We start from the raw sequence: 7,957 nt of genomic DNA, 5'->3' as shown, positions 1-7,957 counted from the left end.
TTCAATCATCTAAGCTTGGGGATGCCCCGGAAGGCATCCCCTCTTTCTTCAACAAGTATCAGTATGTTTTCGGATTCGTTTCATTCATGTGATATGTGTAAATCTTCGAGTGTCTTTGCATTTAGTTTTCATTTTTTTTCTTTTATGCACCATGCTGGTATGAGATAGTCCTCGATTGATTTATAGAATGCTCTATGCACTTCACTTATATCTTTTGAGTATGGCTTTGTAGAATGCTTCATGTGCTTCACTTATATCATTTGAAGTTTGGATTGCCTGTCTCTCTTTACATAAAAAACACCATTTGTAGAATGCTCTTTTGCTCCACTTATATTTGTTAGAGCGTGGGCATATCTTTTGTAGAAAGAATTAAACTCTCTTGCTTCACTTATATCTATTTAGAGAGATGATAGGAATTGGTCATTCACATGGTTAGTCATAAAATCCTACATAAAACTTGTAGATCACTGAATATGATATGTTTGATTCCTTGCAATAGTTTTGCGATATAAAGATGGTGATATTAGAGTCATGCTAGTGGGTGGTTGTGGATTGTAGAAATACTTGTGTTGGAGTTTGTGATTCCCGTAGCATGCACGTATGGTGAACCGTTATGTAATGAAGTCGGAGCATGATTTATTTATTGATTGTCTTCCTTATGAGTGGCGGTCGGGGACGAGCGATGGTCTTTTCCTACCAAACTATCCCCCTAGGAGCATGCACTTAGTACTTTGTTTCGATAGCTAATAGACTTTTGCAATAAGTATGTGAGTTCTTTATGGCTAATGTTGAGTCCATGGATTATACGCACTCTCACCCTTCCACCATTGCTAGCCTCTCTAGTAACGCGCAACTTTCGCCGGTACCATAAACCCACCATATACCTTCCTCAAAACAGCCACCATACCTACCTATCATGGCATTTACATAGCCATTCCGAGATATATTGCCATGCAACTTCCATCATCATCATATACATGACTTGAGCATTCATTGTCATATTGCTTTGCATGATCGTAAGATAGCTAGCATGATGTTTTCATGGCTTATCCATTTTTTGATGTCATGGCTACGCTAGATCATTGCACATCCCGGTACACTGCTGGAGGCATTCATATAGAGTCATATCTTTGTTCTAGTATCGAGTTGTAATATTGAGTTGTAAGTAAATAAAAGTGTGATGATCATCATTATTAGAGCATTGTCCCAGTGAGGAAAGGATGATGGAGACTATGATTCCCCCACAAGTCGGGATGAGACTCCGGACTTTAAAAATAAATAAAAGAGGCCAAAGAAGCCCAAATAAAAAAAGAGGCCAAAGAAGCCCACAAAAAAAAGGAGAGAAAAGGAGAGAAGGGGCAATGTTACTATCCTTTTACCACACTTGTGCTTCAAAGTAGCACCATGTTCTTCATATAGAGAGGCTCTTGAGTTATCACTTTCATATACTAGTGGGAATTTTCATTATAGAACTTGGCATGTATATTCCGATGATGGGCTTCCTCAAACGCCCGAGGTCTTCATGAGCAAGCAAGTTGGATGCACACCCACTTAGTTTTCAGTCTGAGCTTTCATACACTTATAGCTCTAGTGCATCCGTTGCATGGCAATCCCTACTCACTCACATTGATATCTATTGATGGGAATCTCCATAGCCCGTTGATATGCCTAGTTGATGTGAGACTATCTTCTCCTTTTTGTCTTCTCCACAACCACCATTCTATTCCACCTATAGTGCTATGTCCATGGCTCACGCTCATGTATTGCGTGAAAGTTGAAAAGGTTTGAGAACGTCAAAAGTATGAAACAATTGCTTGGCTTGTCATCGGGGTTGTGCATGATGTGAATATTTTGTGTGGTGAAGATGGAGCATAGCCAGACTATATGATTTTGTAGGGATAACTTTCGTTGGCCATGTTATTTTGAAAAGACATGATTGCTTTATTAGTGGGCTTGAAGTATTATTGTTTTTATGTCAAATGATAGATTATTGCTTTGAATCACTCGTGTCTTAATATTCATGCCATGATTAGATATGTGATCAAGATTATGCTAGGTAGCATTCCACATCAAAAATTATCTTTTTTATCATTTACCTACTCGAGGACGAGCAGGAATTAAGCTTGGGGATACTGATACGTCTCTCTCGTATCTATAATTTTTTATTGTTCCATGCCAATATTCTACAACTTTCATATACTTTTGGCAACTTTTTATACTATTTTTGGGACTAACATATTCATCCATTGCCCAGTGTCAGTTCCTGTTTGTTGCATGTTTTTTGTTTCGCAGAATATCCATATGAAACGGAGTCCAAACGGGATAAAAACTGACGGAGATTTTTTTGGAATATATATGATTTTGGGGAAGAAAAATCCATGCGAGACGGTGCCCGAGGGAGGCACGAGGCAGGGGGGCGCCCCACCCCCTGGGCGCGCCCCTGACCCTCGTGGCCACCCCGTAAGGCGGTTGATGCCCTTCTTTCGCCGCAAGAAAGCTAATATCCGAATAGAGATCGTGTTAAAATTTCAGCCCAATCGGAGTTGCAGATCTACGAAAATATAAGAAATGGTGAAAGGGAGAATCTGGGAACACAGAAACAGAGAGAGAGAGAGAGAGAGAGAGAGAGAGAGAGAGAGAGATCCAATCTCGGAGGGGCTCTCGCCCCTCCCACGTCATGGAGACCAAGGACCAGAGGGGAAACCCTTCTCCCATCTAGGGAGGAGTTCAAGGAAGAAGAAGATGGAGGGGGGCTCTCTCCCCCTCGCTTCCAGTGGCACCGGAGTGCCACCGGGGACCATCATCATCACCGCAATCTTCACCAACAACTTCACCGCCATCATCACCAACTCTTCCCCCCTCTATGCAGCAGTGTAACCTCTATTTTACTCACTGTAATCTCTACTTAAACATGGTGCTCAATGCTATATATTATTTCCCAATGATGTATGGCTATCCTATGATGTTTGAGTAGATCCGTTTTGTCCTATGGGTTAATTAATGATCGTGATTGGTTTGAGTTGCATGTTTTATTATTGGTGCTGTCCTATGGTGCTCTCTGTGTCGCGCAAGCGTGAGGGATTCCTGCTGTAGGGTTTGCAATATGTTCATGATTTGCTTATGGTGGGTGGCGTGAGTGACAGAAGCACAGACCCGAGTAAGTAGGTTGTTTGCGTATGGGATAAAGAGGACTTGATACTTTAATGCTATGGTTGGGTTTTACCTTAATGATCTTTAGTAGTTGAGGATGCTTTCTAGAGTTCCAATCATAAGTGCATATGATCCAAGTAGAGAAAGTATGTTAGCTTATGCCTCTTCCTCATATAAAATTGCAATAATGATTATCGGTCTAGTTATCGATTGCCTAGGGACAAATAACTTTCTCGTAACAAAAAGCTCTTTACTAAAACTAACTTAGTTGTGTCTTTATCTAAACAGCCCCTACTTTTTATTTACTTGCTATTTATTATCTTGTAAACCTATCCAACAACACCTACATAGTATTTCTAGTTTCATACTTGTTCTAGGTAAAGCGAACATCAAGCATGCATAGAGTTGTATCGGTGGTCGATAGAACTTGAGGGAATATTTGTTCTGCCTTTAGCTCCTCGTTGGGTTCGACACTCTTACTTATCGAAAACTATTGCGATCCCCTATACTTGTGGGTTATCAGACGGCTACATTCATGTTAAATATGGAACCATCTAAATCCGTTGAGACGACACCATACGAACTGTGGTTTGGCAAGAAACCCAAGTTGTCGTTTCTTAAAGTTTGGGGCTGCGATGCTTATGCGAAAAAGCTTCAACCTGATAAGCTCGAACCCAAATCGGAGAAATGTGTCTTCATAGGATACCCAAAGGAGACTGTTGGGTACACCTTCTATCACAGATCTGAAGGCAAAATATTCGTTGCTAAGAATGGATCCTTTCTAGAGAAGGAGTTTCTCTCGAAAGAAGTGAGTGGGAGGAAAGTAGAACTTGATGAGGTCATTGTACCTTCTCCCGAATTGGAAAGTAGTTAATCACAGAAGTCAGTTTCGGTGATTCCTACACCAATTAGTGAGGAAGCTAGTGATGATGATCATGAAACTTCTGATCAAGTTACTACCGAACCTCGTAGGTCAACCAGAGTAAGATCCGCACCAGAGTGGTACGGTAATCCTGTTCTGGAGGTCATGTTACTTGACCATGATGAACCTACGAACTATGAGGAAGCGATGATGAGCCTAGATTCCATGAAATGGGTTGAGGCCATGAAATCTGAGATGGGATCCATGTATGAGAACAAAGTGTGGACTTTGGTTGACTTGCCCGATGATGGGCAAGTAATAGAAAATAAATGGATCTTCAAGAAGAAGACTAACGCTGACGGTAATGTTACTGTTTACAAAGCTCGACTTGTTGCGATAGGTTTTCGACAAGTTCAAGGAGTTGACTACGATGAGACCTTCTCACCCGTAACGATGCTTAAGTCTGTCCAAATCATGTTAGCAATTGCCGCATTTTATGATTATGAAATTTCGCAAATGGATGTCAAAACTGTATTCCTTAATGGATATCTTAAAGAAGAGTTGTATATGATGTAACCAGAAGGTTTTGTCGATCCAAAAGGTGCTAACAAAGTGTGCAAACTCCAGCGATCCATTTATGGACTGGTGCAAGCCTCTCGGAGTTGGAATATACGCTTTGATTGTGTGATCAAAGCATATGGTTTTATACAGACTTTTGGAGAAGCCTGTATTTACAAGAAAGTGAGTGGGAGCTCTGTAGCATTTCTTATATTATATGTGGACGACATATTGTTGATTGGAAATGATATTGAATTTCTGAATAGCATAAAAGGATACTTGAATAAGAATTTTTCAATGAAAGACCTCGGTGAAGCTGCTTATATATTGGGCATCAAGATCTATAGAGATAGATCAAGACGCTTAATTGGACTTTCAAAAGGCACATACCTTGATAAATTTTTGAAGAAGTTCAAAATGGATCGGTCGAAGAAAGGGTTCTTGCCTATGTTACAAGGTGTGAAGTTGAGTCAGACTCAATGCCCGACCATTGCAGGAGATAGAGATAAAATGAAAGTCATTCCCTATGCCTCAGCCATAGGTTCTATCATGTATGAAATGTTGTGTACCAGACCTTATGTGTGCCTTGCTATTATTTTAGTAGGGAGGTACCAAAGTAATTCAGAAGAGGATCACTGGACAACAATCAAGAACATCCTGAAATACATAAAAAGGACTAAGGATATGTTTCTCGTTTATGGAGGTGACAAAGAGCTCGTCGTAAATGGTTACGTCGATGCAAGCTTTGACACTGATCCGGATGACTCTAAGTCACAAGCCGGATATGTATTTATATTGAATGGTGGAGCTTTCAGTTGGTGCAGTTCCAAGCAGAGCGTCGTGGCGGGATCTACGTGTGAAGCGGAGTACATAGTTGCTTCAGAAGCAGCAAATGAAGGAGTCTAGATGAAGGAGTTCATATCCGACCTAGGTGTCATACCTAGTGCATTGGGTCCAATGAAAATCTTTTGTCACAATACTGGAGCAATTGCCTTGGCGAAGGAATCCGGATTTCACAAGAGAACCAAACACATCAAGAGATGCTTCAATTCCATCCGCGATCAAGTCAAGGAGGGAGACATAGAGATTTGCAAGATACATACGGATCTGAATGTTGCAGACCCGTTGACTAATCCTCTCTCACAAGCAAAACATGATCAGCACCAAGACTCCATGGGTGTTAGAATCATTACTATGTACTCTAGATTATTGACTCTAGTGCAAGTGGGAGACTGAAGGAAATATGCCCTAGAGGCAATAATAAAGTTGTTATTTATATTTCCTTATATTATGATAAATGTTTTTTATTCATGCTAGAATTGTATTAACCAAAAACTTAGTACATGTGTGAATACATAGACAAACAGAGTGTCCCTAGTATGCCTCTACTAGACTAGCTCGTTAATCAAAGATGGTGTAGTTTCGTGACCATAGACATGTGTTGTCATTTGATGAATGGGATCATATCATTAGAGAATGATGTGATGGACAAGACCCATCCGTTAGCTTAGCATAATGATCGTTTAGTTTTATTGCTATTGCGTTCTTCATGACTTATACATGTTCCTCTGACTATGAGATTATGCAACTCCCGAATACTGGAGGAATACCTTGTGTGCTATCAAACGTCACATTGTAACTGGGTTATTATAAAGATGCTCTACAGATGTCTCCGATGGTGTTTGTTGAGTTGGCAGAGATCGAGATTAGGATTTGTCACTCTGTGTATCAAAGAGGTATCTCTGGGCCCTCTCGGTAATGCACATCACTATGAGCCTTGCAAGCAATGTGTGTAATGAGTTAGCTAGCCACGGGATGATGCATTACGGAACGAGTAAAGAGACTTGCCGGTAACGATATTGAACTAGGTATGATGATACAGACGATCGAATCTCGGGCAAGTAACATACCGATGACAGGAACAACGTATGTTGTTATACGGTTTGACCGATAAAGATCTTCATAGAATATGTAGGAGCCAATATGAGCATACAGGTTTCGCTATTGGCTATTGACCGAAGATGTGTCTCCGTCATGTCTACATAGTTCTCAAACCCATAGGGTCCGCACGCTTAACGTTCAATGACGATTTGAGTTATATGTTTTGATGAACCGAAGTTTGTTCGGAGTCCCAGATGAGATCACGGACATGACGAGGAGTCTCGAAATGGTCTAGACATAAAGATTGATATATTGGAAGGTTATGTTTGGACATCGGAATAGTTTATCAATAACCAATAGCAGAACCTGGATGCTCGTATTGGTTCCCACATATTCTACGAAGATCTTTATCGGTCGAACCGTAATGACAACATATGTTATTCCCTTTGTCATCGGTATGTTACTTGCCCGAGATTCGATCGTTGGTATCTTCATACCTAGTTCAATCTCGTTACCGGCAAGTCTCTTTACTCGTTCCGTAATACATCATCCTGTAACTAACTCATTAGTCACTTGCTTGCAAGGCTTCTTATGGTGTGCATTACCGAGAGGGCCCAGAGATACCTCTCTGATGCTCGGAGTGACAAATCCTAATCTCGATCTATGCCAACCCAACAAACACCTTCGTAGATACCTGTAGAGCATCTTTACAATCACCCAGTTACATTGTGACGTTCGATAGCACACAAGGTATTCCTCCGGTATCCGGGAGTTGCATAATCTCATAGTCGAAGGAATATGTATTTGACATGAAGAAAGCAATAGCAATAAAACTGAACAATAAATATGCTAAGCTAACAAATGAGTCTTGTTCATCACATCATTCTCCTAATGGTGTAATCCCGTTCATCAAATGACAACACATGTCTATGGTTTGGAAACTTAACCATCTTTGATTAACGAGCTATTCTAGTAGAGGTTACCAGGGACACAGTGTTTTATCTATGTATCCATGCATGTATCAAGTTTTCGGTTAATACAATTCTAGCATGAATAGTAAACATTTATCATGATATAAATAACAACTTTATTATTGCCCCAAGGGCATATTTCCTTCAATTGGATGGGGTCTAAGTGACCTTAGCTCAAGGGGAATAAGGTGAATACTTAGTGTCATCTGAGTTCAATCTCAGCCTCCCTAACCAGACGTATAGCTGATGCAATAACTTGAACTACTCAAACAAATCATCATGTCATCACTGAGCTATCCTAGTTTCATATTCCTCAACCATTTACTTTTAGTACGTCCGCATTCTGAAGACTTTCATCTGGATGCCTTTCATTCCTTCAGCTCATCATGTTTACATTTTATTGTATGTATGATTGCATGTTCGTCATCTGCATCTATCATGTGTGCATGTCTTGCTTTACTGTGATGATCTAGTTTCTCTTCTGTTTCAATATCGTTACTTTGCTATTCGTCAAACTCTCCCGTCTTAGAAGAAT

Source organism: Triticum aestivum, chromosome 1A (genome assembly GCF_018294505.1).
Source record: "Triticum aestivum cultivar Chinese Spring chromosome 1A, IWGSC CS RefSeq v2.1, whole genome shotgun sequence".
Lineage (NCBI taxonomy): Eukaryota > Viridiplantae > Streptophyta > Magnoliopsida > Poales > Poaceae > Triticum > Triticum aestivum.
Note: the sequence above shows the minus strand (reverse complement) of the source record.